This window comes from Colius striatus, chromosome 3 (assembly GCF_028858725.1).
Source record: "Colius striatus isolate bColStr4 chromosome 3, bColStr4.1.hap1, whole genome shotgun sequence".
NCBI lineage: Eukaryota > Metazoa > Chordata > Aves > Coliiformes > Coliidae > Colius > Colius striatus.
The window spans coordinates 38966637-38984325 of record NC_084761.1 but is presented as its reverse complement, the minus strand read 5'-3'; positions in this window follow the sequence as shown (position 1 = coordinate 38984325).

Below are 17689 nucleotides of genomic sequence, written 5' to 3'. Positions count from 1 at the left end.
ATTAATTCCACGAGCCTTTCCAGTAATAACAGCACATAATAATCCTGCACAACGACAATGGGCACCTTTGGATTGGAAGTTGGTAAGGGAAGGCCAGAAAGCTGTGATGCAATATGGCTTGACCAACCCATATGTTCAAACCTTATTAGATCGTATTCTCATCAGTGGATTAATGACTCCATTTGACTGACAAAAGGTAGCAGAAACCTTCCTGAAACCCACTCAGGTATTACTATGGGAGTCTGAAATGGGAAAAAAGAGTCAATGTGGCAGTAGTAGAAAATATGGACTTACAACAGGGAGATCCGCAGCAAGTCGTCACAGCGGATATGATGTTAGGAAAAGGACCGTTCACTGACCCTCAGGTACAAGCCTCCATGAAGCTATTTTGCAACAAACACAGACACTGGATTGTCAAGAGTTTAAGATCATCCCTGACAAGGGGGTGCCAGTTCCCTCATACACAACCATTATACAGAAACCCAATGAGCCTTTTATGACCTTTTTAGACCATCTAAGAGCAGCTCCGGATCATATACCAAACATGTCAGTTGAAGTAAAAGCAGAAATAGGATTACACTTAGCAGCTGCTAACTCTAATCATGATTGCAAAAAGATCTTGCAGGCTCCTGCGCACCCAATGGGTATGAACCGTATGTGGTACCACGAATGAGGATCTTGTGCCACTAATGCCTTTGTTAAAAGGCTCAGTAGAGGCTGATAGTGCGCAAAAACTGTCCTGGCAGCAAATACAAGCAATAGAAAAATAGGAAACAAGATAGTCAATAACTACAGTCATTGATATGATCCTGACTTGTCAATTAACATTGCTGTGATAAGTAAAAACCAGCATGTAATGGCAGTCTTGATGCAATGGGATTCAGTAGCGAAAGACACATTGAGGATCTTGGAGTGGATATTTTTGCCATATAATTTGCAAAAAACAATTACCACGAGACTAGAAGCAATTGCGAAAATAATAGTTAAGACCAGAAAATGTCTGCTGGAAAAAGCAGGGATTGAGGCAGATGTTATTTTCGTTCCTCTCACAGATGAGTTCTTGAACTGGGCGCTGCAACAATCTGATGAATTATAGTGGGCCTTATTGTTATATCCAGGGACTATAAATAATCATTATCCAGCCCATAAATTGTTTTCTGTTAAATTTCAAATGGAAGACTGGCCCTTGACATCAGCAGTACCCGTTAAAGACCTGACTGTTTTTACCAACGCAAGTAAGATCCAAGCCAAAGCAGGAGTGGTTTGGTGGGAGAATAGACAATGGCAAAACCTAACTGTTCACTCCCCAGGCAGCTCAGTTCAACTGCTGGAGCTGATGGCTGTAGTTAAAACTTTTGGGAAATGGCCAGATGTCCTATTAAACATAATTTCTGATTCCCTCTATGTGGTTGATGCCATCACTCAATTAGGGTTGTTGAAAGAAATCTCTAATGAGAATCTGTATAACTTATTTCTACAGCTCTGGCATCAGATAAATGAATGTCAAACTGCTTGTTATATTGGACATATTTGAAGCCATTCAGGCTTAAAACATGGCCTATCAGTTGGCAATCAAATTGCTGACAAGATAGTGGCAGCTCCTTTATTGATACCTATGGGGCCAAGAATTGACAAATTTTCTCAAGCCTGAAGGTCACATGACTTTTTTCACTAAGGTGCAAAAATGCAGTTTGACCTGACCATAGCAGATGCTCAGGGTATTGTTTCCGTATGCCCTGCATGCCAGAATCAAATTGGCCTAGGAGTAGGAGTCAATCCCAGGGGTCTGGCACCATTAGGAATATGGCAATCGGATATCACTGTCTATGATGCCTTTGGACGATTTATACATGTCACTATTGATACCTATGCGGCATGGTTCAGGCCACAGCTTTAACGAATGACAGTGCTCAAGATGTCATAAGACATTGGAGGAGTTGCTTTGCAGTCCTTGGTGTTCCATGAGAGATAAAAACTGATAATGGCTCAGGATATAAAGCCAGTGGAACATGTAAGTTTCTGAACTTATGGGGTGTTAAACATACTACTGGAATCCCAGGAAATTCTACTGGTCAAGCCATTATTGAACATACTCATCAAACCTTAAAAGGACTGCTAGAAAAACAAAAAATGGGGGAAGAGGGAGTGAGCCCTCAAAATGGACTAATGAAAGCCCTTTATACAATGAATCATCTCAGAATTGTGGCAAACTGAAATGAACACACTTTGCCCTGACAAACCTAAAGTTTGGTATAAGAATCCCGTTACTGGAGAACGGCAAGGACCTGCAGATCTGTTAACGTGGGGGAGAGGCTATGCTTGTGTCATTACAGATCAAGGTCCCCGGTGGATTCCGGCAAAATGGATCAAGACACATCAAGTGAAAGGACTTAATGACTGAAAGACCAACGGAAAAAACAATTTTGATGAAAGAACCAAGTGATCCACCCTCAATCCATCACCATATTAAAATGTAAACCCTGTCAACTGTGGCACCATATATACTGCTGTAAATTCCTCCAGCAATCTATATCTCATTAAAAGAATTGAAGATCTTAACAAGATGGCCACTGGAAACTTGAAAGCAAAAATGGTGTGTTTTCTATGGATGAAGAGATACTTCCATCTTACAGATAATGCTCACAGATCAGCATGCTAAAGAAGTTGAAGAAAAGTCCGAAACTACATTCAGGAAACAGAAATATCAGTGGAGTTACAGAGAACTCATTCCTTCTTGCCAGTATGCGTCCCTCCTAGCAACATATATCAGATTATGTTTATTTTGAGTTTATGGATTTTTTGTATTATATTGTTCAGAGATGTAGCTGTTATTGACCTTTTGTTGTAAACTCATGGCCATGGATAAAAATATTTATGTTTTCTTCATGTACCTTTGATTTTGAAATGTGTTGCTGAAGGCTGGCTGGTCCAAAAAGAAAAGGGAGGAATTGTAGGCACAAATGTAGCTTAGACCAGCCAGCTTGAATAAAGATAGTAGGGACAAGTTAATGCAGCTGGCAAGCTACTTCCAATTATCAGAAACAGGTGCTGCAAGTTAATCAATTGGGCCCTGGGTGATCACATGGGTGGAAGTAGTATATAAGGAAGTAGCTAGCAAAGGAAGGGTGGCTTAGAGTCAACCTGGTTGTACTATGTTGCCTGTGTATGTCTCTGCATGTGCATTACCTAGACTTTCTACATCTTTGAATGAATATTGCTTGCATCGCTACAACAATTGGCTTGCAAGTTTATGGGGAAGGCAATTTTTATGTTATCTCTTCAGTATCAGCAACAGCATTTCCCTCCTCCATGACACCAGAGCATGGTGATGCTCTTCTGGCTTGAATAAGCATGTTCCTGTTGGCATATTGGACACCTTCTCTTACTCTAGCTTGCCCAGGCATCCTGATGAAATGCTTTCATGTGTGAACCTCCTGGCTGCCTGCAAGTCTGAGATGTGGCCAGGTAGTGCGGGAGGTGTTCAAATACCCAGGAAGGCAATACTTGCTGGAGTTGCACAGATAGCAAGCAAGAACATTGCCCCAGTAGTTGGTCGGCTTCAGATGGCACTCTTGTTTCTCCTGATTTTTGGCAGATACACTCCTTGCTTTTCAGACAATATTGAGAAGATGTTAGGTAGCCCACTCTCCAGGTGTGTAAATAGCTGGCAGGACTGGTCCTCAACATTGTCCTAGAGATGCTAGATGAACAAGAGTACAAAACCAAGAGCCTTGCCCTTCCCTCCTGCAGCAAGGGGTGGGAGTGCTAAGCATCATGTTTCAATTCTAGGCTTTGCACAGCTTAAAGGGCCCAGCCTGACAGCAATCTCCATTGCTCTACTGACTACATTGGAGCTCAAATACAGACTGAGGTTCTAGTCTGGGGTTTTCCATTACTGTATCAACATTTTCAGTTTATTGATTTCAGTAGCTGAAGAACTAATTGCTTCGTGCCTGCCTGTACACTGCAGGTCAAAAAGCAAACCATTTTTGCACCTTGCAAAAAACCACTCTTCTGCTGAAGACAATGCCTAGAAAACTCTGCATCAAATACATTAAGGAAGGAGACTTGCATGCTATGTTTCGTAGAGATGAAAGGTTGGTCTAGCAGTCTGTCTTTGATTTTGTCTCAAAGAATGTGTTTAATCTGAAAAAATTACCTTTTCCTTTGAGATTGCAACTTAATATTTACTGCCTTTAAAAAATGGAACAGAATTAATAAACACCACAACATGAGGAATTCAGATTTTGATGCTTTTCTGTGTGAAAAGCATAGACATATGACAAAGCAGAAATATAGGCAAAAGTTAAACCTAGGAGAGTGAGGCCAACCTGTTCCTGATAACTTGAGATGTAGGAAGGAACTGCTTCTTTACACAGATTACATTTTTCAGAATCTTCCAGCCTGGACACTAGTTGCTTGCTGGGCACGGACTACCAGCATCCTGCACTACTCCTTAGTGGCTTTCAGGACATTATGCAAAATACAGTTGTTCTTTCTTCAGCCTACTAGAGACCAGGAAAGATAGAGTGATGACTGTTGTTGGATGTGAACAGATATCTCTTGTTTATCTTTCTGGCTACTGATTTTCTTGTTATGAAGATAGGAGCAAAATTGTTAGTTTACATGTTTGTTGAGGCAAGGATTTTCCTCAGTGGTGTGTCAGTACCACTGAGTCAAGAAAAAAAAGTATCCTGTTTTGGCTCAGTACTAAGATGTACAACACAAAAGTAAAAATCATATAGTGTGCTATGGGTTTCATTATACAATCCAGAATTTCAGATTTACTTACAGATGCCTTTGTCCATTTAAGTCACTGTTCCAAAAATGAAATATGTGACAAAGCTGGTAAGTGAATTTACCTCTCTGCCTCTGTGAACTTCCTAGAGTGGCTCAGTGGCCAAATTGTAATCTCATGTGATTGGAAGAGGTGTCCTGGTGGGTTGCAAGACCTTAGTTTAATCTCAGACCTGACTAGATAGCTAACAGAAAGTGATCAGCCAGTTAAGGATGCTTAAGCAGATGGGATACCATGAAGTTATTTACAGCTGTGCAGCTCTGAGCTTGCATTTAGCTCTCCAAACTTGTTCACTGTCCAAATCACCTAACTGCAGCAGATGGGTAAAACTGCCTCAAGGGGACTGTGCCCATCAATAATTTCAAAAGGCAATCTAGTAAAAAGAACTGTCTGCCTTTGATAATTTTGGATAAAGCCAGATTACTTTAATCCACTTGCTTCATTGTCCAGTTTCAGCGTTATGAGCTACACATGTGGGTACACATTATGGGTACACATGTGGTGGCACTTTTTCCATAATACAAAATATTTGGCTATAATCCCCAAAACAGCTCCAGGGCTAAATGCAATTACTGTAGAGGTGGTGACAAACACATATACACATACATTGTATGGAACTGTGATCGATGAGAGCCCTACTCTCCCCTGCTTTTGTAGCTATTTGGCTGCTGATTATTACTTTGAGAATATATATTCACCTGACAAAAGACTAAGTGAGCAGAGTGTAATCCTTGAATCTTCTGTATGCCCTAAATTTTATAGACTACACAAATTTCCAGGTAAATTTTCACCTGTCTTTGCGTCTGGAACAGAAACATTTTCCTCCAAGATTGCTGTTCTTGTCACCATCCAACAGAAAACCATTCAGAGATTTCAGGTTCTCAGAATATTACTACCTTCTTCCTTCCCTCCCCTTTGTTGTTCAGAGAGGCAATACTGATAGCCCCTTTGATCACACAGCCGCAGCCCAACATCAAACCTCCTGTACTGCTGCTGCGCAATGGCAGACATCTTTCTATTTTCTTACATACTGTCAGCCAAGCATTCAGCAGCACAGAGGTTTGCACCAGGCTCAGAGGTGTTCCACCTCCTCAACGTAATTTTGGCAGATCAGATGTGATGGCTTGGCAGCCTCTTCTGCTTTCTCCTCCAAATGAATACACCAGAAACCACACTGATTACTCAATGCAAACACAGAGACCACAATCCTTAAACTGTTTGACCTGAAAGATAATTAGCAAGCATCTCTATGAGGAGTGATTGAAATACTTGTTTCCAAAACAAAGGAGTAAACCTTAACAGTGGTTTGTGAATGAAAAGGAAGTTGACAGAGATGTTATTAGAAAAAGGTGAAGGTAAGTTCTTCCCTTGGAGAGTTGAGCTAGGAGCAAGCTTGAGATTTGGGGAAAAAAAATGACATAGTAAAAGAGAAAGTAATCTATAGAGAGGATTTATTTTTGTTTTAGTATTTTAAACTCCTTCCATACATGAAGAAAAGTGAGGAATTCTTCAGAAGGAAGAAAAGACTAAACCCAGGAGCAATCATTGAGGGGCACAGAAAAATATTGAAGAAATTATCAGTGTAAATGCATAAAAGGGCAGATTAAAAGAAAAAAAAAAACCCAAACCAAATCAGAAAAACGTGTACAGATTAATTCCTTATGGCATTTAAAATACAGGATTGAGAAAACATTTCATTGTTACTCAGTGAGTCTCATCTCCATCTTCAAATGTCCTTCTTCCCTGTCCCCAAATATCACAAAGTAACAGCCTGCATTTTTAAGTAAACACTTCTAAAACAGCCTCTTCCAAGTTCCACAGACTACTTAAAAAAGTGTTGTACTGCACCCAATGCAGTATCTCTATTTCCATTAAACTCTGCACTATGGGCTCTCCATCCCCCATGGGGAGTTTCCTTTAATATCTGGTTTCAATTTCTGAACAGAATCACTTTAGGGACTTATTCTGTCTTTATTTATGCAGCCCAGATGATGCACATATCTACTGATAGCAGCTTTAATTAAAAAAAATTATATTTTCAATCCAAAATAAAACAATTAATTGGATGCTTTTGATACCAGGTACATTACACCCTCATCATACGACTGGGGAGCTGCTAGACATTAAAACTGATAAATAGTGTGTCCTTGTATTCTTTAACTATTCCCCTGGGAAAGTAGTTTGTAAAATTACTCAGGCACAAATATTTATCACAGATCCATTAAGATTTTATGTGCCTTGTAACTACAATATTACATATTCTATGCTCCTTCAGTCTTTGGTTTAGAGTATATCCAGCTTCTTCAGCATAGATAAGTTCATAACCAGTGGAGATCTGTAAACAATATGTTAACAGCTCCATGAATACTATGTGCCATTATTTCCCTTGTAGTTTCAGTGAAGCTTTACTTTACTTCCTGAACACACATTGCTCATGTTCTAAAAATGCCTGTTACAGAAGGTGTAATTATCCTTATTTCACTGAATTTGTCAGGATTCCACAGTTTTCAGTCCATAAGAGGTTAAACACAATTAGACAAGTATACACACTTAGTTTTCTAAGTACCCGGCTACTTTGTCTCTTTCAGTAAGATCTGCTTTGTAGAACAGAGCAGCTTGTCCTTCTTTGAAAATATAACACAACGTCACAAAACCAAGGTGACACATGCATAAAGTTATGGTCGATCCCACCTCTTTGATATAAAGGTAGTTAATGGAGGTATTAGATATTACAGCTTTAGATATACAGGGGCCCAGGAGGCAGGTAGCTGAATAAGTGCAAGTCATTTTTTGTCTGGAAAACATGGTTTGAGTACTAGCATAGCTGCTGGAGTTAGAATTCACAACCCACAGCCTTGGTCTTGGCTGGGACACAGAAGCTGTACAACCACCAGCTGAATCCTGCTGAGACCAACCTCAGTTCTGTAAAGCTACTGTGAGTTCACAGGGCATTTCAACCCTTAATGCAGTCTGTGGGTATCTGAAAATAGCAGTGTGGCACTAAGAAGCTACCACTGGACAAATCACTTCTCTCTGCAGTGTCAGCATGAACAGGGAGTTGGAGACGGGAAGTAATTTAATTGCAAAATACAATAAGTGCAGGTAGAGCAGCAGGGCAAGAGAATTACTGAGGCAGCTCTGCTGCTGGCTGTTTAGTATAGGCTGGCATGGGACATGTTCACTACTCCAACAAGGCATTCACTGCATCCCTTCTAGCACAGAGACTGGAGAAGGTCTTGTCTGTATTACTGCACAAGAACAGGTTGATGCTTGACATTGCCAAATTGCCATCTTCTTCCCTGCGTTTATCTGTAGAGTTTTATACCTTTGTCAAGGCTTTATTTCTCCTTTTGAATCCTTGGACCTGCTGACTATCTCTTTCTCTCGTCTTGCATGGCTTTCAGCTCATGGACTTTCTCAATGTTAACAGCAGCTAGTGAAATCTGGCAAGGTCACGGAGCTGCGTACCAAATGAAGCCTTGGATCAGGCAGTTGAAACCTGGACTGTGGGTTGGAAAGCTACGCTCCTTGATTCATCCACATAAGCTCAGTCACCATCATCTATCCTGTGGCGACAGCCATGGTAGCTTCCAGCTTCTGCTCCCTTCCCACTTGCATGGCCCCTACACTGCTTCAGCAGACAGTTATACAGAACTCTGCCCCACTTCAGCTTATCAAAAGAGGTATTTTCAATCCAAATTACCTTTATTTTATAACAAGGGAATAACCAGTAGGGCTTCCTTGGGTGAAGGTATCTTAACTGCCTCTGACAGTCTGTGCTGTGCAGATCATAAATAGGTCTACCACAGCCCGTAGGCAAAGGCACCATCTATATCTTGCAAAGAGGCAGGACACAAACAAAACCAAGGCTGAGGCAGGCAGTGTATTGCCCTGCTGTTGATGGAAGCAAAGCACAAACAAGGCCTTGACCTATGTGCACCAGATGCTACAGAAGAGCTGAAGAGCATCCCTACTCTGATAGTTCACATAGCAGCCTTGTGCTCCTGCTCTCAGGCCCATGGCAAGAAATATTTTTCCTTAATGCATATTTGACTTTCCGAGAAGAAAATTTGGCATTTGAATAGTGATCAGCAATCTACAACTGCCATGGTTTCAGCTGGAATAAAGTTAGTTTTCTTCCCGGCTAGCTGGTATAGGGCTGTATTTTGGGGTTATGCTGAAAAGAATGTTGATAACACAGGGATGTTTTAGTAATTGCTGAGCAGTGCTTGCACAGCACCAAGACCACTTCTGCCTCTTTCCCTCTCCTGACAGTGAGTGGGATGGGGATGCAAAAGAAGCTGGGAGGTAGCATGGTCAGGACAGCTAACCTCAACTAGTCAAGTGTCTTCCATACCACAGAACATCATACTCAGTACATAAACTGGGGGGAGTTGGTGGGAAGGGGAAAATCACTGCTCAGGAATTAGTTAGTGAGTGATGAGCAATTGCATTGGGCATCGCTTTTTAGTTTTTTCCCTTAGATTTTATTATGTATTATATTATTATTTGATGCCTTAATTTTAATTACTAGTATTATATATTGTTATTGTTGCTATTATTATAATTCATTTTGCTATTATTTTCATTTCATATATCATTATTATATTTCATTTTAGTTATTAAACTGTTCTTATCTCAACTCATGAGTTTCATTTATTTTTCCCTTGATTCTCCTCCCCATTCCAGCAGGGGTAGGGGATGGGGTGAATGAGTGAATGACTGCAAAGTTCTTGGTTGCTGGCTGAGGTTAAACTATGGCAGTAACTTATTTAACCGTCTTACAGAGATGTTCTGCATTATTATTTAAAATGATGGCACATTTAGAGTATTTCTAAAATAATTTTGAGTCATTAATTCACTTGTAACTGTAGGCTATTATAATAAATAAGTGGTATAATAATCAGACTAATCATCCAAAACTAAACCTGTCACTCTAATGAGTGTTTCTACTGCTGTCTTAGCCATCATGCTCATCTGGAAGCCCAGTAGAACCACAGCTCCTTGACAAAGGAGACCACATAGTCCCTTTTGCTTTTCTCTCTTTCCCTAGGCCCATCATCTCAGAATATCTTTCCCTTCACCTTTCATCATGTCTGCCATACCTCGAAATACACACTTCAGTAAACATCAATAACTCAGCAGTGGCATAAGCTCAAACAAGTGCATTTATTCCTGTGGCCCTCTGCGTCCCACATGCCCCAGTACAATATCCGTGGCTTTATCTTCCACAGCAGAGGGAAGAGGCAGCCATTTCAGGCCAAGAAAAACTCATAGTATGGCTGTCCTGTAGCTGAGATGGGTAGAAAGAACAAACAAGCTTTCTTATTCTATTTTTATGACCATAATCACCAGGCACTGCAGTTGCTATCTTGGTTTATGTTACTAGAAGAACAAATATTGAATGACTTGTGAGATGATGACATTCAATGTAGAGTGCTCTAGCATTAAGACAAACAAAGCACTGCTTTCAACATCCTATGGTGCTTGGCTATCCTCTTCTTCCAGGTGTGCCCAACAGTCTTGTCACCAATTTTTTTTTTAGTGGTCTGCATAAAGCCAAAGGGACAGACTAAATTGTAGAGGAGGCAAACAGGAGGAGTTGTCTTTCAAACTGACAAAATGTTGGCCAACTTAGTGGGGAGGAAGAGAGGGACAGAGAAAGAAAATAAAAAGTAGAATTGGCTAGATGAAAGGCTTGATAGCCTACCATAGCTCAAGGTAAGCAAAGGAGATGAGGAAAAGGAAGAGACTTTGGAGTGATTGCATAGCTGCAGATGTGCTGAATTTTTCATCAGATGCTGTCACTTGGTAAAGATCGATGCTTCAGAGATTCTTGTGCAAATATCATTTAAAGAGAGACTGAGGGAGAGATTAGACTGGATAGCCAAGAAGGAGCCCTTTCATTCAACAGTTCTGTCATTTAAAGAGCTGGATCACAGAAGACCAAGGACCTTTAGTCTTAAGGAGTTGTGTGAGTGAAGGATGGGGATAGAAGTGGTATAGGATGGAGAACAGACAAAAAATTGGTGCACAGTTTTTCCAAGCAAAGAAGTAAAGAAGCAAAAACAGAGCAGCCAAGGAAACTTTTTGCAAGTTTCCTACTTTATAGAGGCATGTCAAGAAGTGACTTTTTATGTGATCTATATAAAGATTGCAAAACACTCTTGAATTGTCAACAGATGAGCAATCGTTAAGATACTCAGCTCCCTGTCTGATGACAGCTGCAAGGATTGCTCACCTTCCCCCTCTCTACTAAAATTAGTCATGAAGCTCCCAGTGACTTCAGTGAAACTAGTCTCAGCCTTCAAACACTTGAAAGCCTTTCTCTTTCAATATGCTGATAAAAAGGCATCAGGAGGCCAAAAACTAATTCAAAGAAAAAATTTCAAGTTTTTTAAAAAATGTGAAGGTTTTGTAAAGAAAATTTAGCCTAAATTAAGATTCTTTCTTCCCTGTGAGAAAAAAAAAATCTTAAAACCCTCTCTGTTTTTCCATTGCTTTTTCTTCTTGTCTTGAAAGCAGTGTCCCCTACCATCTGTACACACAAAGAATGAACATTTTATGTGAATATTGTCATTAGATTCATAAGATAAATTCCTGTGAAAACAGCAGTTGGACAGGTTCTGTGGGAAATGATGATGTTTCCTGAATTCTCTATTCAGGCAGAAAGAAAACACCAAAAAGCTCCCCCAGCAGCCTCTATCTATGTCATCTACTCCATCTCTGCCCTCTACAGAGGTGACCCGACTATTGACAGGTCAGGCACATATTAGCTCAACGATGCTTCTAGAGAGGCCCTGCTTTTACTGTTAGCAAAAGCAGATGGGATTGCAAAAGCAGATGGGATTACTGATCCATCAAATTCAGTTCACTGCAAATTCAAGCAGCTGAACTTAGATAGCTCCAGTGTATGAAGCCTTCTTCAGATCTACCGGTTGAAGTTGACTAGATATAGCCTATACATACCGACTGCCATGATAACAAATGGAGATCCTATTACAGTAGTGGTTGTGAAGGGAAGGAAAACCTCCTCTAAATGCAGAGCTAATTTCCATTTATCTTCATCTCTGATATTTCAAGAACATACACATTCATATAGCCAAGTCCTCTAGTGTATCGTGTATCATTGGGCAGAAAACTAAGACTGAGAGGTTTTGCTAAGCCTGTTTTCATCATTATGTTCCTTCCTCAACACAGACATGAAGACAGACAAAATGAAACTCAAGACTTCAGAGGAAGTCCCAGCTCAAGAGTAAAATCTACTTTTTAAAGCAAAATCCCATTATGAGTGTTAACAACAAATACATCATTTAAAAAAAAAAAGTTAAAAATCTAGGTAATTTACAGTCAGGTAAAATTCACCTCTATGACACAGGAATTAAAATAAGAAGGTTGTACTCCATTGTTTCAGGACATTTTTTCTGTATCAATTTCAGAAGATTGATAACACCATCTGTGTTTTAAAAAATGCAGAATATACCTAGGCCCCCTCAAAGAAAAAAAAAAATCTCAAGAATATATAAAAGCAAAAGTGCAGTCTCATGCGTAACATAACTTATTTCTATTTCTCTGGGACAGAGTATGTATTTATACATTTTCTACTAACATACAGCATACTAACATATAGTATAAGACTTTAGGTAGCACATTGACTGTTGAGGTCTGTATCTATGTACAGAAAGCTCCAATCTAAAAATCTGTGATATCTCAACTAAGGTTTCTTAACATTTCCCAGTATAATATCTGGGTTTCTTTTAGAATTTACCATAATTTTGATGATTTTTCTGGTTATATATATTAAAAAAAAGTATCTATTCAATGAGATAAAGGGTTTTAGTGGTGTTTCATGATCAGCAGGGGCACTGAACTAATGGAAAAGATCACTGCCTTCCCTGCTCATATTTTTAGTGAGTTAGATTTGATTTGACAGCACATAGCAGTGTTGTTTCCAGCTCCTTCACTGATTGGTTGACCTTCTTTCTAACCCAAGTAACCTTTCTGCATCTCTCTCAAGCTGACTGAGGACAGTTCACTCTATGCCATCTACTCATACCCTGTAATCCATTTTATCAGGCATATACATAGTGATCAAATGTTTAAATAAATATTTAGTGCAGAGATCTAATCAGAAACTGCTTGTATTTGTTTCCATATTGACCACTATCAAGACTATTTACTTGGACGTGCTATGAGTACTGTGTTCATAGTTTTTGTGCCATTTGGGAAAAACTATCACCAGTTGCTTTTGTTTGGATCTCTGTGCCAAACATTTTTCATTGAAATTTCCATATCTCTGTTGTTCAGAGGCAGAGGTTTAGATCAACGTGCTTCCTGGGCTTGATGTGTGAGTGTGTTTGAACCTGCACAGCCTATACATAAGCTCCTAAATAACCAAATTTATCTGCATGATGGGAGAATTGCACGGGGATCTCCAACAGTTTCTTCAGACTTTTGTGCTGCTTTGAGCTGGGGTTTTTTGTGGGCTGAGTTTTGGGTTTTATTTCCCCTGGTTTTACTGAAAGGCAGGGTACTGTGGGGAGAGCTGGGGATTGAGACTGAAGCCAGGACAAGTTAAAAGGACAAATAATAGCAATGTGTAGGAGTAGATGAGAGGACTGACTGCCAGGACAGACAGTTGCAGTAGCTTTCGTACATAAGGGTACTGGAAGCAGCATCAAAACTGTTAAGCTGCACATTGTTCTTTTTTATACGCTGCTAGTAGTTACACTGAGCCCTTCTCATCACCCTTTCTATTTTTAATACCTTCGTACAATTTGATAACTCCTAATCACTCAACCTTTGTAGACCAAAAAAACCCAACGTTCAGAATATGAAACCATTACAGAGTTTTCAACAGGCATTGATAAAGTGCTTACAAAACAAAGATGTTAAGACGCTCTAGACATTTTCTCCAAGGAATGCAGAATTCTTTTAACAGGAGAGGAATCTCCATTTCACAAATCTCCCTGAGTCTTCAAGAACTTCACTCTAACATTGAGTAGCGTAAGCTCAGATCTCTTAGTCTGGACAAATAAATGGTGATACTGAATAGAAGCATCAAAGAATCACAGCTCTCAGGGGAAAATACTGTGTCTCAGATAATAAATCACAGGGAAAAAAGAGAAAAATTAAATAAGGACAAGATTGCATCTTTACTCTTCTACTTTCTTGCTATCCCAAGAAAACCAGGAGGAAGTTATCCCTTATGCAGTTCTGAAAATTAGTTTAAGGCAACAATGGCACCTATAGTTTAATCAGCAGTGTACTCCATGGAGCACTGAGGAGTTGGGTGGTACAGACCCTCCATTTTTGTTGAGATAATTCACTGATAAATTACTCTGTTTTTATCTTGTGTACTTCACTGATTTCACCATAAAATTGGAATACTACAAAAATTACTCAGATCCACTGCTTTTATTTAGAGGTGATAGCACGGAGATATTTAGGAGCAATAGAGCATTCACTTATTTAAGCTCCTCCTGTGTTTGGGGCAAAACATTGATTAAAAGACATAACTCTTTCTGAAGAGTTCTCATTAGAGACCATAGCTTAATGAATGAAAAAAACCATGCTTTTTGTAAGTAGATTAAATGCAGGCTTTAGCAAGAAAAGTACCATCTCCTCTCAGACATGATGGCATGTCACAATCACAGTAAGATAATGGCAGGAACATGGCATTTTAAGTGTCAAATAGGGATGTTTTTGGAGCTGAGATTAGCTGAAGATATTCCAGAGTTTCAGCATTTTAGGGGTGATTTGAGGACATGTTTTTTACTTCTCTGTTGTCCTTCATCACATTGCATAAATTAATTTTCAGAAGTACCAAGAGAAAAATATTGTCTATTTTGTTCTTATAAAATAGTTCTTTCCTAAGAGCAGATCCAAAAAAGACTGTTCCTTCACTCTACTCTCTACTGCTGTGTTGACTACTTCATAGGTAGCAGAGCAACTTCTCATTCCTGCAGTCTCATGGACGTAAGGAACTAATGATCTCTCTGCTCTCAACCTGTGAGACAGTCTTTTGAACTGAAATAACTAGAGTAACTAAAGGTCTAATATTTCTCAGAGGGTTTTAGCTCTATGTGGAATGAGCTAAATAACTATAGCAGACTGCCTGAAACAGTGTTAATGTACAAATCCCATGAGTACAGACATAAAACTGCACAACAGGAAAAAAATGTTTGAAGTGATATCCTTGTTCCCTGGTATGGCCTGCAGAGGAGAGGCATTGAGGAGTTCTTGGCACTGACACCATCTATATCTTACTGAGCTGATGAGGAGTTTCACCCTAATTTGGGAAAGTAAGAACTACAAGACAGTTGCACTCAGCAGGAATAGATATCTTCAAATCTTATCAACAGGAATGAAAACAGGGAAGAGGAGGAAAGAGCTACAGTGGGAGTCTTCCTGTCATCCCATGTAAAAGAAGGAATAGGACAGAGGCTGAGCATCCCTTACTACATAAGCCATGTCCTAGTACTACAGCCTGCTTTAGGACCAGATCTCTTACCTCCTATTGTTCTCCTTCGTCACTCCTTGACTCTCTCTCATTTCATCTGGGCTTAAAAAAAGCCCATAAAAATAAATTGGATTAGCTGTTCCTTCCCGCCTCCCACACTCTTTTTTTTTTTAAATTATTTTACTCGCTCTGTTCTGCTCCACTGCAAGAAGGCAAGAAATTGAACCAGCAACATGTTTAACCAACACTGATACACTTTAACACCTGGATCAATCTGCAAGATCATATGAAATGTCTGTCCACAATTTCACATAAAATAAAATGCACATTTTATTTAGTTGGAGCAGGAAGTTACAGTTTTGGGCCCATCACCACATGAAAGACATTGAGGTACTGGAACATGTCCAAAGAGGGGTGACAAAGCTGGTAAGAAAGGTTTAGAGTCTTATGAGGAGTTGCTGAGGAAATAGTTTATGGTTGTTTAGTCTGGAGAAAAGGAGACTGAGGGGAGACCTTATCACTTAGTGATATGGTTTAGTGGGATATGGTTTAGAGATATGGTTTCATGGTTTAGATGGGGCTCTTAGGGACATAATTTAGTAGTAGATGTGTCACTGCTGGATTAATAGTTGGACTTGATGATTTTAAAGGTCTTTTGCAGCATAAATTATACTATCTATATTAAACCAAGAAAAACTCACATGCCACAGACCAATCTCCTTGTGAAAGCTGTTGAAAATATGCTGAAGACGTTTGGAAAGATCTAATCTAGAGTTCAATTTACTATCCCATAACAAGACACCGTATACAGACAGAGCTGCAGAGAAAACTGTTTATGCATGTTTTATCCAAAGGCTGATGCAATAAAATTATTTAATTTAGCCTGCAATGAATGAGAATAAGTTAAGTTGCATGATATTACTTTTGGCGGGGTCTATGTTGTTGCATACGCAACAACAGCTACTGCATCTCAGCTGAGTCTTTTCTTCTGCTCTTCCTGAGGAAAAGCACTTGAAGAAATTCATTTTCTGCATCAGAGTCCTTAAAAAGTTGCAAGAGATGTAGAAGACCCCCCATATAAATTGTGGATAATTTGTCAAAAGCCTGAACTCAGCCTCTATTTTCTGAAGAAGGACAAGGCAGTCTTTTGCTCTCACAGTTATCAAAGTAACACAATCAAAACCATACTGCTAAAATGAACTATTAATTTGTCAGTGACCTAAAGTGATCAGATTATATTATAAATAGATGAAACACCACTGATAATTGATTCTCTAACAGCAAGCAACAAGTGATGAGAAATGGGTAATAATTGCACACATTTTCATTTCTGCTTGAAAAATAGCTCAGCAGAGAAAGACCAACACCAACTGTCTATGTGCAATCTGTGCCTTGATCATAACAGAAACTCACAGGTGTGGGAGACTGTGAGGAAGAGAATGAATCGCATGGCAGATCCTCTCCACCACTGTATCTTCTTATCAGACCTGTCAGGGTAACTCAGGGGATTGTCTGACTTACTGTAGAGGCTTCATGACAGATTTCTCTGAGCTGATAGCATAGTCTATGCATAGACCATGCAACCAGATCAAACAAAATCACACTTAATATATGCACCTGGATGAATGTCTATTTCCTTACCCTCCTGTCCAGGAGTAAATCAGTTACAAGGTTAATGATTACTGTCAAGAACTAATATAAGCTAATGTACTATCTATGTGGGCTTATTATACGTTACTAGCTTATATGCCAAATATTTCAAGCCCAGGGAAAGAGTTGATAGAAAGAAGTTGATACAACTAAGTGAGATTTTGCTGTGTGCGGTGTCTTCCATGTGGGACCTGGTCATTTGGCAAGGACAACACATCCCATATTATACTTTAAAAGACATTGTGTGCTCTAGGATGGCCTCATCAGTCACAGCAAACACAGAACACTGTACAGCTGCTCTTTAACGCAGCCAATGACTTTATACTTTAACTCGGTATGTGTGTGTCTGTCCTCTGTTGATGGTCTAATTTGAGCCTTTCCCTCCAGAGGTAACAGCCTAAGGGATCCTTAAAGGTCTTATGGTCCAAAGCTCTTTTCCAAAACAAGGCTAAGTGTGTTTCAGCCAGCTCTTAACATAACCAACAGAAAACATAAGTTACTTTAGTGCACCAAAAATAAAATCTTAGTCTTTTATTTTCCACCAGCACCAATCCTTGCCCTCTTTTCCTGTAACTTTGAAGAAAATGCTCTCAGTTTTCACTAGTACTGGGAATGATGAACATTTACTCCATTTACAACTACCTCCTCTGCAAACAAAGGAGGACAGATAAAGGCTTTCTTGCCGGATGTCAGTTGTCCCCATTGCAATTCATAACATTTAAAAGGGACAGTTCTTTTCTCTGAAAGCCCCATAGTAAAAAAAAAAAAAAAACCAAAAC